General features: G+C 40.9%; 1 non-coding gene across 1 annotated transcript; it reads left to right on the forward strand.

The window, feature by feature from the left end:
• The first annotated feature begins 20,770 nt into the window (after window positions 1–20,770).
• TRNAP-UGG (transfer RNA proline (anticodon UGG)) lies at window positions 20,771–20,842 on the forward strand. Its single transcript has one exon. It is a non-coding gene; the product is annotated as a tRNA-Pro (tRNA).
• The last annotated feature ends 1,638 nt before the right edge of the window (window positions 20,843–22,480 follow it).

Below are 22,480 nucleotides of genomic sequence, written 5' to 3' on the forward strand. Positions count from 1 at the left end.
ATGATCAGAAGTCACATATTTCTTCAAGGGCTCACTGGTCTAAGTCACTGAGAATAATGACAGGCAAGGGTGGAGAAATACAAGCCAGGAACTACACTCTGCAATAAAGGAGAGCAGATGATAGCCCGAGAGGGAACGCCATAGGTTGGTATGTTCAGACCTTTTCTGTCTCAAAGATAAAATGGTGCTGCTCAAGGGAGAAAAGTTTGCAAGCTCAAACAGGAGCTCCCCTTGTCAGAAACACCAGCTTTTAACATCAGGAAAATATTTTATTATCATCCACTCATAACATCAGTTTTAACAAGTTGATTCTCTACCAACAAGTAGAAGAATCACCTGATATGCAGGTGGGCCAGGTTTGTTGGCCCCGATGTCTGAAGTGCAGTTGGAGACTTCCAAGCTTCTTCAAGTAGGGAGAAGAGAGCCAAAATAGCTTGGAGGGATGCTTGTGTCATCGAAATGCTAACTTCCCAGGTATTTTGCTTAGACTTTTTCTCTAACTTCCTTGTGGATTGACACATAAACCAATCCAAAATGATTTGGTGTGACCCACCACCAACTATGCCTCATATATTCATAAGGTAGAAAAGATGAGAAATCCACAGATTCCTCATGTAAAGCAATTATATACTCTCCCAGTTTTCACATAGTCTTCGTTTCTTGGAAGGGCCAAATTATTTGGAAGAAATAAACAATAGCCTTATCCTATGTCCCATGCCATCTTTCCTTTCCAGAAAGCTTAGTCTTTTCTTCAGCCCCAAACTTCCTTTTTGCCCCTGGATCACCTGTAAAGTTTTTTTTTTCCAGGTTTAGGTCATATTATGGATGGATGTCCTAATGTACAAACTTCATCAAGATAATTATCCTTTTCCTTTGCATATGAGCAACAAACAGTGAATAAGGCGTAAAAAAGGAAGAGAAGAAGGAGAAGGAAGAGGAGTGGGATTAGAAAGAAAATGAAAAGGAGTGACTCACTCATGGTAGACAGATTGCATCATTAAGAAAAGCAAGCATGGAATTGCAGAAGATTAAACCATCACCCAAAAAAAAGGGAAGTAAGTTCGTGTGATCATTAAGGTTGTGTGTCAACTTGGATGGGCCATGATTCTCAGTGGTTTGGTAGTTTTGATGTAGTTTGGCAGTGGTATGATGATGTGATCACTTCCATGATGAGATTTGATACCGGATCACCTCCATGATGGGATCTGCTGTGAGCAGCCAATCAGGTGAAAGAGAATGTCCTTGGGGGTGTGGCCTGCATCCAGTATAGGTCCACTCTTTGGCAAGAATCTGAAGCTTTCGCTTGCTCTGGAACCTACAGCTGGCTTCTGGTTCTTCAGACTTGAGTTAGCAGCTTACCTGCTGTCTTGCCTACTGAACTTGGGATTTGTCAGACTTCAAAGCCTGTGAGCAAGAGCCCTGCTGTGTGAACTGCCAATATTGGGTTTGCCAGCCTATGGCTACTTGAATCAAGAGAAGTCTCCAGCCTTACCCAGAGGCTTAGGACATTCCATCCTCTACAGCCAAGTCAGCCATCTCCTTGATATAGCTCTCTCTCTTTCTTTCTCTCTCTCTCTATTTATACACTTGACAGGTCTTGCTTGTCTAGAGAACCCAGCCTAAGGCAGGTTGCTACACTTAATCTGAACGGGTAATATGATGACACACTGTGATTTATATATACATGCATACTTACATATGTGTGTATATATATACACATGCTGTTTTACCACTAAAAAATCTATGCAAAGAGATACACTTGAAAGCTCTATCTATTCACTTGAATTTTTAATAAGTTCAAGTAATCCACAGAAAGACAGCAAAAAAGAAATAAAAAAGAGAGAAAGTAGAAACAGAAAAGAAAAATAAAATGCCAGATATAAGCTCTGGACTAATCAACAATTACAATGAATATAAATGGTCTAAATATACTTATTAAAACTCAAATTGGCAAGTGGTTTGAAAAATATGACAAGAGGTCATGCCTAGGTTATAAACAGATCTCTCCCTGTAGGTGTCTTTAAGTCGAATTCGTAGGTAAGTCCAAACAGGTGCACATGGTTCTGATTTAGCCTTCATTTAGTGCAAAAAAGGCTGGAAGTCTTTTGAATGATTTAAAAGCTCTCCAGGCAGCATGTAAAAGTGATTGTCATGAAGAATTTTTTTTTTTCAATAACTTATATTAAGCTTCAAGTGAACGTTTACAAATCCAATCAGTCTGTCACATATAAGTTTACATACATCTCACTCCCTACTCTCACTTGCTCTCCCCCTCTTGAGTCAGCCCTTTCAGTCTCTCCTTTCTTGACAATTTTGCCGGCTTCCCTCTCTCTCTATCCTCCCATCCCCCCTCCAGACAAGAGTTGCCAACACAATCTCAAGTGTCCACCTGATATAATTAGCTCACTCTTCATCAGCGTCTCTCTCCCACCCGCTGACCAGTCCCTTTCATTTCTGATGAGTTGCCTTCGGGGATGGTTCCTGTCCTGTGTCAACAGAAGGTCTGGGGAGCATGGCCGCCGGGATTCCTCCAGTCTCAGTCAGACCATTAAGTTTGGTCTTTTTATGAGAATTTGGGGTCTGCATCCCACTGATCTCCTGTTCCCTCAAGGGTACTCTGCTGTGCTCCCTGTCAGGGCAGTCATCGATTGTGGCCGGGCACCAACTAGTTTTTCTGGTCTCAGAATGATGTAGGTCTCTGGTTCATGTGGCCCTTTCTGTCTCTTGGGCTCACAGTTACCGTATGACCTTGGTGTTCTTCATTTTCCTTTGCTCCAGGTGGGTTGAGACCAATTGATGCATCTTAGATGGCTGCTTGTTAGCATTTAAGACCCCAGACGCCACATTTCAAAGTGGGATGCAGAATGATTTCATAATAGAATTATTTTGCCAATTGACTTAGAAGTCCCGGCAAACCATGTTCCCCAGACCCCCGCGCTTGCTCCGCTGACCTTTGAAGCATTCATTTTATCCCTGAAACTTCTTTGCTTTTGGTGCAGTCCAATTGAGCTGACCTTCCATGTATTGAGTGTTGTCTTTCCCTTCACCTAAAGCAGTTCTTATCTACTGAATAATCAATAAAAAACCCTCCCCCACCCTCCCTCCCTCCCCCCCTCCTCGTAACCACAAAAGTATGTGTTCTTCTCAGGTTTACTATTTCTCAAGATTTTATAATAGTGGTCTTATACAATATTTGTCCTTTTGCCTCTGACTCATTTCGCTCAGCATAATGCCTTCCAGGTTCCTCCATGTTATGAAATGTTTCAGAGATTCGTCACTGTTCTTTATCGATGCGTAGTATTCCATTGTGTGAATATACCACAATTTATTTACCCATTCATCCGTTGATGGACACCTTGATTGCTTCCAACTTTTTGCTATTGTAAACAGAGCTGCAATAAACATGGGTGTGCATATATCTGTTTGTATGAAGGAAGGCTCCTGTATCTCTAGGGTATATTCCCAGGAGTGGGATTTCTGGGTTGTATGGTAGTTCTATTTCTAATTGTTTAAGATAACGCCAGATGGATTTCCAAAGTGGTTGTACCATTTTACATTCCCACCAGCAGTGTATGAGAGTTCCAATCTCTCCGCAGCCTCTCCAACATTTATTCTTTTGTGTTTTTTGGATTAATGCCAGCCTTGCTGGTGTGAGATGGAATCTCATGGTAGTTTTAATTTGCATTTCTCTAATGGCTAATGATCGAGAGCATTTTCTCATGTATCTGTTGGCTGCCTGAATATCTTCTTTAGTGAAATGTGTGTTCATATCCTTTGCCCACTTCTTGATTGGGTTGTTTGTCTTTTTGTGGTTGAGTTTTGACAGAATCATGTAGATTTTAGAGATCAGGCGCTGGTCGGAGATGTCATAGCTGAAAATTCTTTCCCAGTCTGTAGGTGGTCTTTTTACTCTTTTGGAGAAGTCTTTAGATGAGCATAGGTATTTGATTTTTAGGAGCTCCCAGTTATCGGGTTTCTCTTCATCATTTTTGGTAATGTTTTGTGTTCTGTTTATCCCTTGTATTAGGGCTCCTAGGATTGTCCCAATTTTTTCTTCCATGATCTGTATCGTTTTAGTCTTTATGTTTCGGTCTTTGATCCACTTGGAGTTAGTTTTTGTGCATGGTGTGAGGTATGGGTCCTGTTTCATTTTTTTGCAAATGGATATCCAGTTATGCCAGCACCATTTGTTAAAAAGACTATCTTTTCCCCAGTTAATTGACACTGGTCCTTTGTCAAATATCAGCTGCTCATACGTGGATGGATCTATGTCTGGGTTCTCAATTCTGTTCCATTGGTCTATGTGTCTGTTGTTGTACCAATACCAGGCTGTTTTGACTACTGTGGCTGTATAATAGGTTCTGAAGTCAGGTAAGGTGAGGCCTCCCACTTTCTTCTTCTTTTTCAGTAGTGCTTTGCTTATCCGGGGCTTCTTTCCCTTCCATATGAAATTGGTGATTTGTTTCTCTATCCCCTTAAAATATGACATTGGAATTTGGATCGGAAGTGCGTTATATGTATAGATGGCTTTTGGTAGAATAGACATTTTTACTATGTTAAGTCTTCCTATCCATGAGCAGGGTATGTTTTTCCACTTAAGTATGTCCTTTTGAATTTCTTGTAGTAGAGCTTTGTAGTTTTCTTTGCATAGGTCTTTTACATCCTTGGTAAGATTTATCCCTAAGTATCTTATCTTCTTGGGGGCTACTGTGAATGGTATTAATTTGGTTATTTCCTCTTCGGTGTTCTTTTTGTTGATGTAGAGGAATCCAAGTGATTTTTGTATGTTTATTTTATAACCTGAGACTCTGCCAAACTCTTCTATTAGTTTCAGTAGTTTTCTGGAGGATTCCTTAGGGTTTTCTGTGTATATAATCATGTCATCTGCAAATAGTGATAACTTTACTTCTTCCTTGCCAATCCGGATACCTTTTATTTCTTTGTCTAGCCTAATTGCCCTGGCTAGGACTTCCAACACGATGTTGAATAAGAGCGGTGATAAAGGGCATCCTTGTCTGGTTCCCGTTCTCAAGGGAAATGCTTTCAGGTTCTCTCCATTTAGAGTGATATTGGCTGTTGGCTTTGCATAGATGCCCTTTATTATGTTGAGGAATTTTCCTTCAATTCCTATTTTGGTAAGAGTTTTTATAATGAATGGGTGTTGGACTTTGTCAAATGCCTTTTCTGCATCAATTGATAAGATCATGTGGTTTTTGTCTTTTGTTATATTTATGTGATGGATTACATTAATGGTTTTTCTGATATTAAACCAGCCTTGCATATCTGGTATAAATCCCACTTGATCAGGGTGAATTATTTTTTTGATGTGCTGTTGGATTCTATTGGCTAGAATTTTGTTGAGGATTTTTGCATCAATGTTCATGAGGGATATAGGTCTATAATTTTCTTTTTTTGTAATGTCTTTACCTAGTTTTGGTATCAGGGAGATGGTGGCTTCATAGAATGAGTTGGGTAGTATTCCGTCATTTTCTATGCTTTGGAATACCTTTAGTAGTAGTGGTGTTAACTCTTCTCTGAAAGTTTGGTAGAACTCTGCAGTGAAGCCGTCCGGGCCAGGGCTTTTTTTTGTTGGGAGTTTTTTGATTACCGTTTCAATCTCTTTTTTTGTTATGGGTCTATTTAGTTGTTCTACTTCTGATTGTGTTAGTTTAGGTAGGTAGTGTTTTTCCAGGAATTCATCCATTTCTTCTAGGTTTTCAAATTTGTTAGAGTACAATTTTTCATAATAATCTGAAATGATTCTTTTAATTTCATTTGGTTCTGTTGTGATGTGGTCCTTCTCATTTCTTATTCGGGTTATTTGTTTCCTTTCCTGTATTTCTTTAGTCAGTCTAGCCAATGGTTTATCAATTTTGTTAATTTTTTCAAAGAAGCAGCTTTTGGCTTTGTTAATTCTTTCAATTGTTTTTCTGTTCTCTAATTCATTTAGTTCAGCTCTCATTTTTATTATTTGTTTTCTTCTGGTGCCTGATGGATTCTTTTGTTGCTCAGTTTCTATTTGTTCAAGTTGTAGGGACAGTTCTCTGCTTTTGGCTCTTTCTTCTTTTTGTATGTGTGCATTTATTGATATAAATTGGCCTCTGAGCACTGCTTTTGCTGTGTCCCAGAGGTTTTGATAGGAAGTATTTTCATTCTCCTTGCTTTCTATGAATTTCCTTATTCCCTCCTTGATGTCTTCTATAACCCAGTCTTTTTTCAGGAGGGTGTTGTTCATTTTCCAAGTATTTGATTTCTTTTCCCTAGTTTTTCTGTTATTGATCTCTAGTTTTATTGCCTTTTGGTCTGAAAAGATGCTTCGTAATATTTCGATGTTTTGGATTCTGAAAAGGTTTGTTTTATGACCTAATGTGTGGTCTATTCTAGAGAATGTTCCATGTGCGCTAGAAAAAAAAGTATATTTTGCAGCAGTTGGGTGGAGAGTTCTGTATAAGTCAATGAGGTCAAGTTGGTTGATCGTTGTAATTAGATCTTCCGTGTCTCTGTTGAGCTTCTTACTGGATGTCCTGTCCTTCTCCGAAAGTGGCGTGTTGAAGTCTCCTACTATAATTGTGGAGGTATCTATCTCGCTTTTCAATTCTGTTAAAATTTGATTTATGTATCTTGCAGCCCTGTCATTGGGTGCATAAATATTTAATATGGTTATGTCTTCCTGATCAATTGTCCCTTTAATCATTATGTAGTGTCCTTCTTTATCCTTTGTGGTGGATTTAAGTCTAAAGTCTATTTTGTCAGAAATTAATATTGCTACTCCTCTTCTTTTTTGCTTATTGTTTGCTTGATATACTTTTTTCCATCCTTTGAGTTTTAGTTTGTTTGTGTCTCTAAGTCTAAGGTGTGTCTCTTGTAGGCAGCATATAGATAGATCGTATTTCTTTATCCAGTCCGTGACTCTCTGTCTCTTTATTGGTGCATTTAGTCCATTTACATTCAGGGTAATTATAGATAAATAAGTTTTTGGTGCTGTCATTTTGATGCCTTTTTATGTGTGTTGTTGATAATTTCATTTTTCCACATACTTTTTTGTGCTGAGGCGTTTTTCTTGGTAAATTGTGAGATCCTCATTTTCATAGTGTTTGACTTTATGTTAGTTGAGTCGTTACGTTTTTCTTGGTTTTTATCTTGAGTTATAGAGTTGTTATACCTTTTTGTGGTTACCTTATTATTTACCCCTATTTTTCTAAGTAAAAACCTAACTTGTATTGTTCTATATCGCCTTGTATCACTCTCCATATGGCAGTTCAATGCCTCCTGTATTTAGTCCCTCTTTTTGATTATTGTGATCTTTTACCTATTGACTTCCATGATTCCCTGTTATGTGTATTTTTTTTTTAATTAATCTTAATTTGTTTGTTTTTGTGATTTCCCTATTTGAGTTGATATCAGGACGTTCTGTTTTGTGACCTTGTGTTGTGCTGATATCTGATATTATTGGTTCTCTGACCAAATAATATCCTTTAGTATTTCTTGTAGCTTTGGTTTGGTTTTTGTAAATTCTCTAAACTTGTGTTTGTCTGTGAATATCTTAATTTCGCCTTCATATTTCAGAGAGAGTTTTGCTGGATATATGATCCTTGGCTGGCAGTTTTTCTCCTTCAGTGTTCTGTATATGTCGTCCCATTCCCTTCTTGCCTGCATGGTTTCTGCTGAGTAGTCTGAACTTATTCTTATTGATTCTCCCTTGAAGGAAACCTTTCTTTTCTCCCTGGCTGCTTTTAAAATTTTCTGTTTATCTTTGGTTTTGGTGAGTTTGATGATAATATGTCTTGGTGTTTTTCTTTTTGGATCAATCTTAAATGGGGTTCGATGAGCATCTTGGATAGATATCCTTTCGTCTTTCATGATGTCAGGGAAGTTTTCTGTCAGGAGTTCTTCAACTATTTTCTCTGTGTTTTCTGTCCCCCCTCCCTGTTCTGGGACTCCAATCACCCGCAGGTTATCCTTCTTGATAGAGTCCCACATAATTCTTAGGGTTTCTTCATTTTTTTTAATTCTTTTATCTGATTTTTTTTCAGCTATGTTGGTGTTGATTCCCTGGTCCTCCAGATGTCCCAGTCTGCATTCTAATTGCTCGAGTCTGCTCCTCTGACTTCCTATTGCGTTGTCTAATTCTGTTATTTTATTTTTAATCTTTTGGATTTCTACATGTTGTCTCTCTATGGATTCTTCCAACTTATTAATTTTTCCAGTATGTTCTTGAATAATCTTTTTGAGTTCTTCAACAGTTTTATCAGTGTGTTCCTTGGCTTTTTCTGCCGTTATTCTAATTTCATTTGTGATATCTTTAAGCATTCTGTAAATTAGTTTTTTATATTCTGTATCTGATAATTCCAAGATTGTATCTTCATTTGGGAAAGATTTTGATTCTTTTGTTTGGGGGGTTGGAGAAGCTGTCATGGTCTGCTTCTTTAAGTGGTTTGATATGGATTGTTGTCTCTGAGCCATCACTGGGAAACTAGTTTTTCCAGAAAATCCGCTAAAAAAAAATGCAGTCAGATCCCTATCAGAGTTCTCCCTCTGGCTCAGGCTATTCAGATGTTAATGAAGCCGCCTGGGGAGGGTGGGGGAGGGAACAGAGAGATAGGAGAGTAGCACCTCAGAATATAGCCAGAGTTGCTTGTCTTGCTTGGAATGACTATTATATCTGAGATTCCTGCGGGGCGCGTCGCCTATGTGTGCTGGCTGTGTGGAGATTGCCCCTGGGGGGTCTGGCCCGCTGGAGTCACGGTCACATCCTCCGCTTCCAGCCCCACGCCCAGCGTCAAGGCTCCCCTACTGGGATGGTGCACTCTCGACTCCAAAATCAGTCGCTGTCTCCCGGGGACTTCCCGTCCCTCCAGCAGCGTGGCCGTGCCGTCCCGAGAACCAGTTGGGCCTCCTCCCAGGGTTAGTTCAGATGGGTGGAGCAGGACCCCGTGCTTGTGCCGTGACTGAGTGTCCTGGCTGGGACGCTGTTCTCCCTGCTCCAATACCAGTCGCTGCCTCCCAGGGACTTCTCCTACCGGCTGCTTCCCACGCCGCCCGCGCAACCCGGCTGGTCCCCTTCCCGGGGTTAGTTCAGGGGGGTGGAGCAACTCTCCGTGTTTATGGCGTACGTGCGTCCAGTCCAAATCCCTGCGGGACGGTTCCCCGGCTCGGATGCTGCTCTTTCTGCTCCAAGATCAGTCACTGCCTCCCGGGGACTTCTCCTACCGGCTGCGTCCCACGCCGCCCGTGGAACCGGCTGGTCCCCTTCCCGGGGTTAGTTCAGGGGGGTGGAGCAGGTCTCTGTGCTTGTGCCGTACCTGACTCGTACGCTGGCTCCAGGCTCTGGAAACAATCGCTGCTTCCCCGTATTAGTTCGTTCTCCGTCTCTAAATCTGTGTTTGTTGTTCAGGGTTCGTAGATCGTTATGTATGTGATCGATTCACTTGTTTTTCCATGTCTTTGTTGTAAGAGGGATCGGAGGTAGCGTCTGCCTAGTCCACCATCTTGGCTCCGCCCCGGCAAATGTCCCTGTCATGAAGAATTTGTTGGAGCAGGATTGGTTCAATCACTTCAAAGTGTGGGAGAATTTTTGCTTTTGCTCATTTTGTAATGTTAATATATACTGGTCATTGTGGAACATTCCTTGGACTGGAACACGCACAGCTGTGGCAGCATGCTTGTCTGCTTTTGTTCATTCTATAATATTCTTTAGACTGGACAGACACGGCCCTGGTGGCATGCTTGTCCATTTCCTACGTTTGTGTCTTTGTATATATGCCAAATAAAACTTTCTTTTTGCTTTACTAAACTTTCTGGTGTTTCTACCCTAGAACAAAGGTCACCCATACTTTTTTTTTTTATTAACTTTTATTAAGCTTCAAGTGAACATTTACAAATCCATTCAGTCTGTCACATATAAGTTTACATACATCTTTCTCCATACTCCCACTTGCTCTTCCCCTATTGAGTCAGCCCTTTCAGTCTCTCCTTTCGTGACAATTTTGCCAGCTTCCCTCTCTCTCTATCCTCCCACCCCTCCTCGAGACAAGAGTTGCCAACACACTCTCAAGTGTCCACCTGATATAATTAGCTCACTCTTCATCAGCATCTCTCTCCCACCTGCTGACCAGGCCCTTTCATGTCTGATGAGTTGTCTTTGGGGATGGTTCCTGTCCTGTGCCGACAGAAGGTCTGGGGAGCATTGCCGCTGGGATTCCACTAGTCGCAGTCAGACCATTAAGTATGGTCTTTTTATGAGAATTTGGGGTCTGCAACCCACTGATCTCCTGTTCCCTCAGGAGTTCTCTGCTGTGCTCCCTGACAGGGCAGTCATCGATTGTGGCCGGGCACCAACTAGTTCTTCTGGTCTCAGGATGATGTAGGTCTCTGGTTCATGTGGCCCTTTCTGTCTCTTGGGCTCTTAGTTGTCGTGTGACCTTGGTGTTCTTCATTTTCCTTTGCTCCAGGTGGGTTGAGACCAATTGATGCATCTTAGATGGCCGCTTGTTAGCCTTTAAGACCCCAGACACCACATTTCAAAGTGGGATGCAGAATGTTTTCATAATAGAATTATTTTGCCTACTGACTTAGAAGTCCCCTCAAACCATGTTCCCCAGACCCCCGCCCCTGCTCCGCTGACCTTTGAAGCATTCATTTTATCCCGGAAACTTCTTTGCTTTTGGTCCAGTCCAATTGAGCTGACCTTCCATGTATTGAGTGTTGTCTTTCCCTTCACCTAAAGCAGTTCTGATCTACTGATTAATCAATAAAAAACTCTCTACCTCCCTCCCTCCCTCCCTCCCCCCCTCTGTAACCACAAAAGTATGTGGTCTTCTCAGTTGTTACTGTTTCTCAAGATCTTATAATAGTGGTCTTATACAATATTTGTCCTTTTGCCTCTGACTAATTTCACTCAGCATAATGCCTTCCAGGTTCCTCCATGTTATGAAATGTTTCACAGATTCGTCACTGTTCTTTATCGATGCGTAGTATTCCATTGTGTGAATATACCACAATTTATTTACCCATTCATCCGTTGATGGATACCTTGGTTGCTTCCAACTTTTTGCTATTGTAAACAGAGCTGCAATAAACATGGGTGTGCATATATCTGTTTGTGTGAAGGCCCTTGTATCTCTAGGGTATATTCCGAGGAGTGGGATTTCTGGGTTGTATGGTAGTTCTATTTCTAACTGTTTAAGATAATGCCAGATAGATTTCCAAAGTGGTTGTACCATTTTACATTCCCACCAGCAGTGTATAAGAGTTCCAATCTCTCCGCAGCCTCTCCAACATTTATTATTCTGTGTTTTTTGGATTAATGCCAGCCTTGTTGGTGTGAGATGGAATCTCATGGTAGTTTTAATTTGCATTTCTCTAATGGCTAATGATCGAGAGCATTTTCTCATGTATCTGTTGGCTGCCTGAATATCTTCTTTAGTGAAATGTGTGTTCATATCCTTTGCCCACTTCTTGATTGGGATGTTTGTCTTTTTGTGGTTGAGTTTTGACAGAATCATGTAGATTTTAGAGATCAGGCGCTGGTCTGAGATGTCATAGCTGAAAATTCTTTCCCAGTCTGTAGGTGGTCTTTTTACTCTTTTGGAGAAGTCTTTAGATGAGCATAGGTGTTTGATTTTTAGGAGCTCCCAGTTATCGGGTTTCTCTTCATCATTTTTGGTAATGTTTTGTATTCTGTTTATGCCTTGTATTAGGGCTCCTAGGGTTGTCCCTATTTTTTCTTCCATGATCTTTATCGTTTTAGTCTTTATGTTTCGGTCTTTGATCCACTTGGAGTTAGTTTTTGTGCATGGTGAGAGGTATGGGTCCTGTTTCATTCTTTTGCAAATGGATATCCAGTTATGCCAGCACCATTTGTTAAAAAGACTATCTTTTCCCCAATTAACTGACACTGGTCCTTTGTCAAATATCAGCTGCTCATACGTGGATGGATTTATATCTGGGTTCTCAATTCTGTTCCATTGGTCTATGTGTCTATTGTTGTACCAGTACCAGGCTGTTTTGACTACTGTGGCTGTATAATAGGTTCTGAAATCAGGTAGAGTGAGGCCTCCCATTTTCTTCTTCTTTTTCAGTAATGCTTTGCTTATCCGGGGCTTCTTTCCCTTCCATATGAAATTGGTGATTTGTTTCTCTATCCCCTTAAAAAATGACATTGGAATTTGGATCAGAAGTGCGTTATATGTATAGATGGCTTTTGTAGAATAGACATTTTTACTATGTTAAGTCTTCCTATCCATGAGCAATCACCCATACTTTTACAGTGGGCTTTTATACTGCTTACATCTGGTTTCTGGAAGAGTGAATAACTGGGGAAGCCAAAGTTGCCATTCAGTAAAAGTCTCTCACAAGAGTCCAACAGAAATAAAGCAGTGGCTTAGGAAAGAAGAATGCACACGGGAGCACAACGAAGAAAAGTGGGCAGTGGCACAATTTCCCCCAGGGAGGAAGAGGAATGGTCTGTTAGCCACGAAGCAGATCACAAGCCTGCCTAATACCAAGAACATATTACATCACAAATCCTTTATGTAATAGGTTTAACAACTTGGTCCTAGACCAGAAGACTGGCCTAATCAAAAGGTGGCATCTGGAGAGGCACCAGGGTCCAGACTTCCAAATCTTTCTGTGAGGACAGAGGTAAAGATTACAGTCTCTGTTTTGGAACTTGGAGGATTTTTAGCTTGAATTTCAAATTGAGGACCACTGCGGTGTCTTACTTATCTAGTGCTCCTATAACAGAAATACCACAAGTGAACACTATTAATTAACAGAGGCTATAAGTTTGAATTCAGGACACTAGCTCTAGAGGATGGCTTCCTCTCTGTGTCAGCTCTGGGGAAAGTTCCTTTTCTCTTCAGCTTTTGTTCCCCGGTTCCTTGGAGATTTCCTTGTGGCATGGCATCTATCTTAACCCATCTGTGCTGGCTTAATTGCTCCATTTATATCTTGTAAATGATTGACTCCAGACATACCCAACACTAATCCTGCCTCATGAACATAACAAAGACTACCGATTTCCACATATGATTGTAAGCACAGGCATAGAGGTTAGGATTTACAACACATATTGGGTGCGACAGGATTTAATCCATAACAGACACCCAAATAGCTTGACTGAACTTCTGGTATTTTGACTAGAGAGCATCAGTTTGCTTCTATTCTGAATTCATCCAGAAAAAACAAGGGCTCTTTTGTATGACCTCCAAAGTCACCTAAACTATTGGAGATCTTGAAAAGATGAGAAACTCTCCATGTAAGACAAATACAGCCATAGCTCCAGAAAGGACAGGAAACCCCAGGAGCTACTCTTCCTCCTCAGCACACACCTGGCCCTTAGCATTTCCTTCTGTAATGTACACAGCAGTGCTTCTGAAGTTCTGGCATCTGTATCACTTCCAGGGCTTGAACCACAGATTCAGTGGATCTAGGGTTGGCTTTGAATTTGGAATTCTGCTCACAGAACCCTAATTTCTCCTCACTCCTTGCTCCCCTGTGCAGTGTCCACTGTGGCAAACATGCTACTGTTTGCTTAAAGGGCCTAGAAAGAACAAGTGGATAACAGGAAAAAAAAAAAAAAAAAAAAGCAAGTACATGGCATGACCTCATTGCCTCTCTCCATAAAATGCATCCTAAAACATAAATATTTGACCTTAGGAACAGAGCCAACATGTGGCCAGTTAAAGTTAGAAGCCAGACAGTCTCTCCCCTGACTACCTTCTATGAATATTTGTGTTGCAGAAGAAAATCGAGAAGTAAGGGCATCCCAGCTTGATAGAGGGTCAGACTGAAGGGCTGGGAACAAACATCTAATTCTGTCTTCCCAAAGACCTTTGATTCAAGGAAATACATACAGTGTTAGAGACAGTTTTGAAACCATTAAGCATAAGAAATCTTCAAACGGTGGAATCAGTGGACCAGAAATCCCTAGAGTCTTCCCGGTCTTATAAAACAAATGTGATCAGATTGACCTTGAAGTAACAAAGGTAACCTGCAGGATTCGAACTGCCAGTCTTTTTGTCACAGGTCTTAACCACTACACCACCACCTGTGATCTATTCACCCTTTTTTTTATAGTAGTCTCCCAAAGACATTGGTGTCCCAAGTCAATTCTTGAGTAGTTTGAATAGCTCTCTCTCTCTTTTCTTTCAGTTTACATTACTGTTGCCTTTGATTGTCAATATTTTTATGAATTTGATCTTTATTTATTTTGCGGGGTTGGTATGAGAATGATAACATAAGCAACATTGGATATAGGTCATATCACTAAAGATGAGATGTACAAAAAAGGGTGGGTGGTAAGTGCGGTTCGTTGCAACTCAAATAAGACCTAAGTCATAAACTACCTGGATCTATTTTCCTTTTTGACAGAAAAACTTTCCGTGCTTCTTCACATGGGTCTACTTCCTTCTGATGATATCTGAGGTTTCCAGTAAATGTTTTCACTTAAAGGCTTAAAATCAGGAGGAAAATGCAGTGAGTGTGGAAATAAAGAAAAACTAATATTGTAGAATATCAATTAGAAATGTGTTGATTCTGCCTATTTCTTCCACTTTCTTTTTAGGAAGGCTTCTAATTTCTTTTTTCTTCTAATTTCTTTACAGTCTTCGTTCCCTTTTCCAGCTCCAAGCCACTCAAACTTCTCTAAAAAGACTCGGGATCGGCAGTCGTCTATCTCTCAGTTTTGACCGAGCTCCAGTGGAGACTTCGGTGGGCATATGATGAGATTCTCTGCTTTGGACCGGCCCTTTGGCGCAGAAAACACAAGGCACTAAAGAAAACTGCGCGCGAAGGAACTTCCTGCACCTCTTTTTCTGTCTTTCTGTCTCTTGAATAATAGTAGGAATGGGAGCCAAGGAACCACCTGTTCATATGCACGCTTTTGATTCGGGTAATTCAAGCGATTCCGTTGGAATCCGGTTCTTCGTTTCTCCTCTTTCTGAACGTCTTCCTTCCGTTGTCACAGTCACCTTAGGGGATGTAGAGACTCACAGCCTATGAATGGACAAGCATTCAAGGCAGTCCGCCGGATTATGTTTTTACTTTCTATGTGTGCAGGAATGGTATGGAAAATATTAGGAGAACTAAATCTGTATGCCTTAAAAAAAAAAAAAAAAAAAAGGTTGCGGTCGAGGGGATTCCGACTGTTAGCAAGACTATAGGACACGACAGAACTGCCCCCATAGTGGTTCCTAGAACCTGCTGGTGGCCTTCTGCTTAGTAGCCGAGTTCTTAACTCCTGTACTATCCCAGGGCTCTATACCTTAAAGAGTGGGTTCAAATCGCGTTGCAGCAGAGAAAGAATCTGGAGATGCCAGGGATCGAACACAAGGCCTCATACACGCACACCGTGTGCTCTACTACTAAGCTACATCTCCCATTAAGAGAGCGTCTCGTTAAACGTTATCTACACGTAGTTCTATTACAATCCTAAAGCCTTGGGATACAATTCTTATATTAATAAAAGGATGATAATTGTGTAAATGAAAACAAAACTGCTGAAACTCGCAATTGCCAGGGATCTTTACATCTTTAGGCTAAGGCTCTCTCAACTGAGCTATTTCTGCTGCTTTGGGTAGCGATTTTTAGATATACTTTCAAAGTATTGTTTAACCTTTTCATTTACAAAACTCTCCCCCACCTGCAAGGCTAGAGGGGGCTTAGCTCCTCCACGTGAAAGGCTGTGGTTGGATGTATCCCTTCTTTCGCCAAACCCAGTGGCGTCGATTCGATTCTGACTCATACTGGCCCTGTAGGGCAGAGTAGAACTGACCGATAGAGTTTCCAAGTAGGGCCTGGCGCATTCGAACTGCCGACTGTTTGGTTAGCGGCCCTAGTTCTTGGCCGCCATGCCACCAAGGTTTCCCTAAGCAAGTTTAAAAAAACGTGATAAAATCCTTGATGGTTAGGATCTGATAAAGTAGTTTCCCTTGAGGGCAGCCCATTGTTAAGAACAGCAAACCCAAAACCAAACGCAGCACCGCCCTATCGATTCCGACTCATAGGGACCCTACAGAACAGAGTAAAATTGCCCCCTAGAGTTTCCAAGAAGCGCCGGGTGGATTTGAACTGCCGACCCTTCGACTGGCTGTTACAGCACTTAACCACTACACCACCTGAGCACTGCTAAAAACCAGTTCCTTTCAGTCCTCCCTTTCTTCCAAGAAGAACTGGCGGACTATTCTCTGAAAGTTATGATGAGAATGTGGCTCTGCTCCTCGTGGTAAAACTCACAAAAGTGTGAAGGGCCTTCAGAAGTTTTTTTCCTCTTAAGGCACTGCACTCTCAGTCTCCAGAACAAATCATTCTAATCAATGCTGGTTCCAGCTGCAGTGACCGTTTCTGCTCCTGCTGAGCAGTGAGTCTCTGTATCAGCCTGTTTGTTTCCAGTTTTCAAGTTGTTGGTTTGCCCTGTGATCTCAATTCTCTGCTGTTTCTACTGAGAGCTGTTAATTTTGCAACTTTTTTCTTGTTTTGACCGTAAGAGAGATTCTTTCCAAGTTCTTTACATGCCAGACTAGAAAAAAAAGGCATAACTTTTAAATCGATTGCTTGATAATGTTCTGGATACATCAGGTTAATAAACTATATTGTTAAAATTAAATCCACATGCTTATTTTTACTTGTTTAATGTGGCTCCTGGAAAATCGCAAATTGCATAAGTGTCCTTCATTTATGGCTTGCATTCTCTTTCTACTGGACAGCACTGGCTAGAGAAGATGGTACCTCAGTAGGTGTTGTCCTGGGAGAACCACTAGGCTGAGAGGATTGAGTAGGACCTGCCAAAATTCGTGTTTCATATCACCCATGGACATGGAAATGTGGTCACATGAATCATCTCCTTCAATCTTTACAGCATCTGTTTTGACATAGTAGTCATGGGCCTCATTTTTAAGATATTGAATGGAAGCTAATTACATTTTGGTAATTGCCCTATGTCCCCCACCTCAATAGAATTTAAAGGAATCCTTGTTTATTTAGGCCATAAAATATGATACTCTTTGTCTAATCAAGTATTTCTTAAAGAAATAAAATGCAAACATCTGAGCTGAGATGAGTTGTATGACCTAAAGGATAAACTATCTGGCACCCAGATTCTGTACACTCAGTATCCCTATTCTAATGTTGCTTCTCATTTTGTACCAAATTTCCTTTTGCAACTTGATCCAGCTCTGAGTTTGGAGGACTGTAGGTTATTTTCTCCTGACAGTGTCCAGGAGTTTCCAGGGAAAACAGATACTGTCAAACCAAAATATTGCAAAGAAGAAGAAGAAAAAAATCAAAATGACAAACACACACACACATGACCTGTTATCCCTGATAAAGAATGTCAAGAAACAGGTTGATGTTAGAGTGGGAAAATGAGACTGTTCTTACATGAATCTTGATGACTTCATTTCCGTTTGCTCTCATTGTTCAGAATTCTAGGTTCCCTCTTAAATGTTCAGCAGAATTTTCCATATAGAAATGTTTATTTTTGTTCTTTCCTCAAACAGAAATAATTTGAGATTTGGAAATTTCAAACAGGGGTGTAAGGCTGTAGGGTTGTTATCAGCAAGAAAATTCAAGATATTCTTAAAATTGTTTATAAGTTCAACGATGTTCAACAAATTTCCTTATTCCAGCAGTTTAATAATGGAGTGGACTCAAGATTCAAACCCAAATTTTTTTATCACAAACTTCTTCTTTTTTTTTCTTCTTCCATACACCGCACCCAGATTTGTACACTCATACCGTATAGAGATTCTTTTTCTACAGGACTTTAAACATTTCTTGCAATTAAAACCATCCCTTCTCCCCCACCTCCCCATACATAACATCAAAGCAGAAAAGAATCGCAAGTATAATCAAAAGGCATTTCTTTTAAGTCGACCCCAACTCTTACCGACTCTGTAGAGCAGGGTAGAACTGCCTCCTAGGGTTTTCCCTATAAGACACGATACAATTGCCCCTATAGAGCCTCCGCGGGTGTCATCTTTACAGAAACTGACTGCCATGTCTCTCTCCCTGGGAGCGGGTGGTGGGTTCAAACTACTGATCCTTCTATTAGTAGCGAAGCACTTTCTAAGTCCACCATCATGTACTATATTACAATGTCTCAGCCCACAATTTCCATAGTAGAGCCATCCCATAGGATTTTGTAGGCTGCAATATTTACAGGAGCGGATCTCCAGGTCCATCTCTTGCAGAGCAGGTAGATAGGTTGAACCACAGAACGTTAGGTTAGCAGCCTACCTGGTAACCATTGTGCCACCAGGACTTCTGGTATTTTTCTTTTTAATTTTAAATAAAATATGCAACACTTCTAGGGAGACCATAAAAAAAAAAAAAAAAAAAAAACATCCTTTTGTGTCAATTAAAAGACAGAAGGCTGACGATCTACCCATGGATTCTCTCCACCCATTCCAGGTCTAACTCCCCACCTCTGCCTCAGCTAGTAGTAATACTTAGGCTCCATAACTGTAGGCAGTAGCACAGCGTGCCCAAAATCCTCTGAGCTAGGAAATAGGGAAGGGCATCTCTCAAGGAAGCCTTTCCAAACAGAAAGCTGAGAAAATCTTTAGTGTAGGTGAAAGTAAAGGTGTGACATACACAGCTCAGTTGGGAGAGTGCTAGACTAAAGCTCTAAAAGTACCAGATCCTTTCCCAGGGTTGGAAATTCCTCGGTTTACTTCCAAATATGTCTTCTTCCTGCACCAAGTTACCCAACAACAGATACCTTCCAATACTCACTTTCTCAAGTAAATTTTCTAAAGCTCTAAGCCAAGGAGAGTTGGAACTGAGCCGAGAGCCTCCAACCTTTTTTGACTTCCCCAGTGTTACAAACAATAAGACTAAAGAGCTCAACTATTTATTGAGGGAGTGAGAGATGTTTGCAAATGGGCTGTCATTTCTAGAGAAACTGCTGCTATTATCACAAAGCCTTTATTTTTGGCTTATATACTGTTTAAAATTTTGTGATAAAAGCAAGAACGTACAGTTGGTACAGTAGTTCAGAAGAAGTCACATGGAATATACAAAATCCTAGAGATACTGGTTTTGCAGAAAAGAAACTTTTAGGCTAGACATGTACCATTTTTTATTTCAAAGTGGGCAAGGTCCTTGGGAAAACAAGAAGGAGCATTCTGGATTGAGTAATGAGGTTAATTTACAGGGGAATATTTAATAATAAAATGCCCAGAAGTCTTGGAGCACAGTCCAGGCTTCTGGGGAGTTGTTTGATCTTTATTACCAGTATTTCAGTATTTTAAGTCTTTAAATAAAGACCTGCCTGGAACACTTTCCTCAATATCATATGGAGGATCTTGGATAAAGAGGCTTTGGACTCAAAGTAGAGATCATCGGCCATACACAACTAAGCTGAAAGCATCCCAGTGAGAGAACAGATCTAACTTCAGCTCTTTCCTCAGCAACTCAACCCTTTCTGTTTTGTATTATCCAGGACTTCCTCTTATTTTCCAGTTCACCGGTGGCACATTTTGATGATTTCCAGGGCTCTTTGACTTTATTCTTTCAAACATCTATATCCTCAGCAAGCTTTACCATTATGTCAGTGGGTTCTCAGGGGAAAAGAGTCCGACAGCTTTGTACCGTCGCTGCTCTGCCATCCTGACTCCGCTTTTCCCTGTAGATTCCTCCAGTCTGGAAAAAAAGTTAGTTCCTTTAAAACTGATGGAGTGTTGAAGTTTCTCCCACCCCTAAAATGTTTTGTGGGAATGATTGTAAAGTGAGGGATGGAGACGGAGTTCTGAACCCAGAGCTAAGGGAACAAGCTTAGAAGGTGTGACTTGACAGAAGCAATGAGAGTCAGTTGGAAAAGGGATGTTGGCAGGGCACTGATCCAACTAGAAGGGAAGTTCAATTAACCAGTTCCACTAAAGCTGGTGGCTGCTGAAGACCTCAATTTGGAGTCATTTTCCATGTGATATATGTTGGAGAGGTGTGATCCTCCGGGGACTTTCCTGGTGAAGGCAAGTAACTTTCATTTAAAGTATCTGTTGGCTAGTGTACCTTGGAGTCGACTACCAGAGTGGGAAGATCCTAGAACCAGAAACGGTTATTCAGACTACAATCCAGTTAACCTCATTGTGACAGCGCTAGACAGTATCCACATGAATGGTTTCAGAAAGGGTGGCATTTAACCCAATGGCCTCTTTCTAGGGAACTCTTAGAGTTTTTATTTTTGCTTTTTTGGGGGGGCGGTGAGGGAGAAGCCCCACAGAAAAAAATATCAGTTTGCTTTTATGAAAACAAGAGTCATCACCAAGCTAGTCAGCCATCAGGTGGTATAGCTCAGTCGTAGAGAGCGTGCTTCGCACTCATGGGTTTTCTGCTTCAATCCCTGGCACCTTCTCTTCACTTTTTAGCAACCCTCATCCTCTCATCTCTTTTATTATGTTTGCTCTTCTCACAAGAAAAGGAAGCCGATGGTCCAACTGATTGCTTTTAGCCTTCTCCCGTTTCGGCTTCCTGGGGCTTAGTATATGCCAGGGCAGGGCGTCAGCAAAAGAAAGACAAGAAGGAAGGGAAAGAAAAAGAACCAGTCCTTACCCCAAAGCAAGAAGGATTTTGCCAGAACAACTAGTAGATAAATACTGGGTTTTAGGTAGCATATCATTTTTTTATCATGGAATATCAGGGTAGAAAAAGAAGGACGGAGAGAAAGGAGAAAACTAAATGGCCCAACGAAAATTTTTTAGTTCTTTTAATCATCTAAGCAGTCCCACCTGCTCAGTCAGACCAGAGGAAACCTTAAAGCTAGGGTGGCGGCTCGTTGGTCTAGTGGCATGATTCTCGCTTTGGGTGTGAGAGGTCCCGGGTTCAAACCCCGGACGAGCCCATGTTTTCTTCCATTCATTTTTGAAAACCCTGTCTAGGGGTTAAGAGCTAAGGCTGCTAACCAAATGGTCAGCTGTTCAAATCTACCAGGTGTTCCTTGGAAGCCCTAAGTGGCAGTTCTACTCTGTCCAGTAGAGTCACTATGAGTCGGAAGAGGCTTTGGAGTGGGTTTGGTTTTTTGGTTTCGCGGGCAGTGATTAAGAACTCAGCTGCTAACCACAAGATTAACAGTTTGAGTCCACCAGCCTCTCTTTGGAAACCTTATAGCGGAGTTCTGCTCTGTCCTGTAGGGACGTTACGAGTCGGAATTGACTCAATCGCAGTGGGTTAAAATGACCCTTTCTTAGGATCCTTAACAAAGCAGTCAGTGGTGGATGCGTGATTAGACGACCTTGGACAACCCAAACTACAGCGATCAAGAAACGCGGAGGCACTTAACCCAACATTAAGTAGAATATCCACATTCGAGCGACTGACTCTACCAGCGGCCACAGTGGTTCAGTTCCAGAGGAGATTAGCCTTAACTCTCACTTGAAGAACCTAAAAAAAAGAGAGAGAAGAGCAAAGTAAACTCAAATCAAGTAGAAGTAAAGAAATCCTAAAAATAAGAGCAGAAATAAATTGAAAGTAAACAAAATGGAGGAAAGCAGTGAAAGAATAAGTAGGTTCTTCGAAAAGATGAATAAAATAACAAACCTCTAGATTGACAGAAACAAACAAACCAAAAAAAAAAAAAAGAAGGAAGGAAAACACAAAGTGTCAGAATCAGGAATGAAACAGGGGATATCAATACAGGCTCTACAGACAACAAATGAATAATAAGGAAATAGTCTAATTTATGCTACACACATAAATTTGACAACTTAATTGAAACAGACCAATTGCTCACAAAACTCAAATGGCCACCAGTTACCCCAAATGAATATGTATTTTGAATAGCACTGTATCGAGGATATTTAATTTTCTAATTTTAAAAGTCCTCTACCCCTCCCCACCCCCCAAAAAATCACCAGGTCCAGAAAGATTAATTAGAATATTCCAACAAATATTTAAAGAATTAACCCAGACTATACACAATCATTTCCAGAAACTAGAAGGGGAGGGAATGCTTCCTAGCTCATTTTATGAAGCCAGTATTACTGTCCCCACATGACCCTTTCAATTTTTTCTACCGTATTCTTAAAGTGCCTGGAGAGAACAAGTGGATAACAGGAAAAAGAGCTAACACATGAAATGACCACATTACCTCTGTTGATAAAATGGGTTCTAAAACAAATAAAGAATTGACCCCAAGAATACAACCAACCTGAGGTTAATCAGACTTGGAATCCACACAATCTCTCTCCTGACTACCTGCTATGGGTATTTACATCAGAGAAGAAAATTGAGAAGTAATGACATCCCAGATGGGAGCGCTGGGAGCAAACATCAAATTCTGTGTCTTCCCAAAGATACTTTGATTCAACAGGAATACATACAGAGATAGAGACATTTTTGAAACCATAAAACATTAGAAATTTACCAGCAGTGGAATGGAAATTCCTAGAATTTTACTGGTCATAAGAAGCAGATGTGATAAGATTGACCATGAAGGAACAGAGACAGAGACCGTTCTTTACAAAGGAAGCTTTCATCATAC

This window comes from Loxodonta africana, chromosome 1 (genome assembly GCF_030014295.1).
Source record: "Loxodonta africana isolate mLoxAfr1 chromosome 1, mLoxAfr1.hap2, whole genome shotgun sequence".
Lineage (NCBI taxonomy): Eukaryota > Metazoa > Chordata > Mammalia > Proboscidea > Elephantidae > Loxodonta > Loxodonta africana.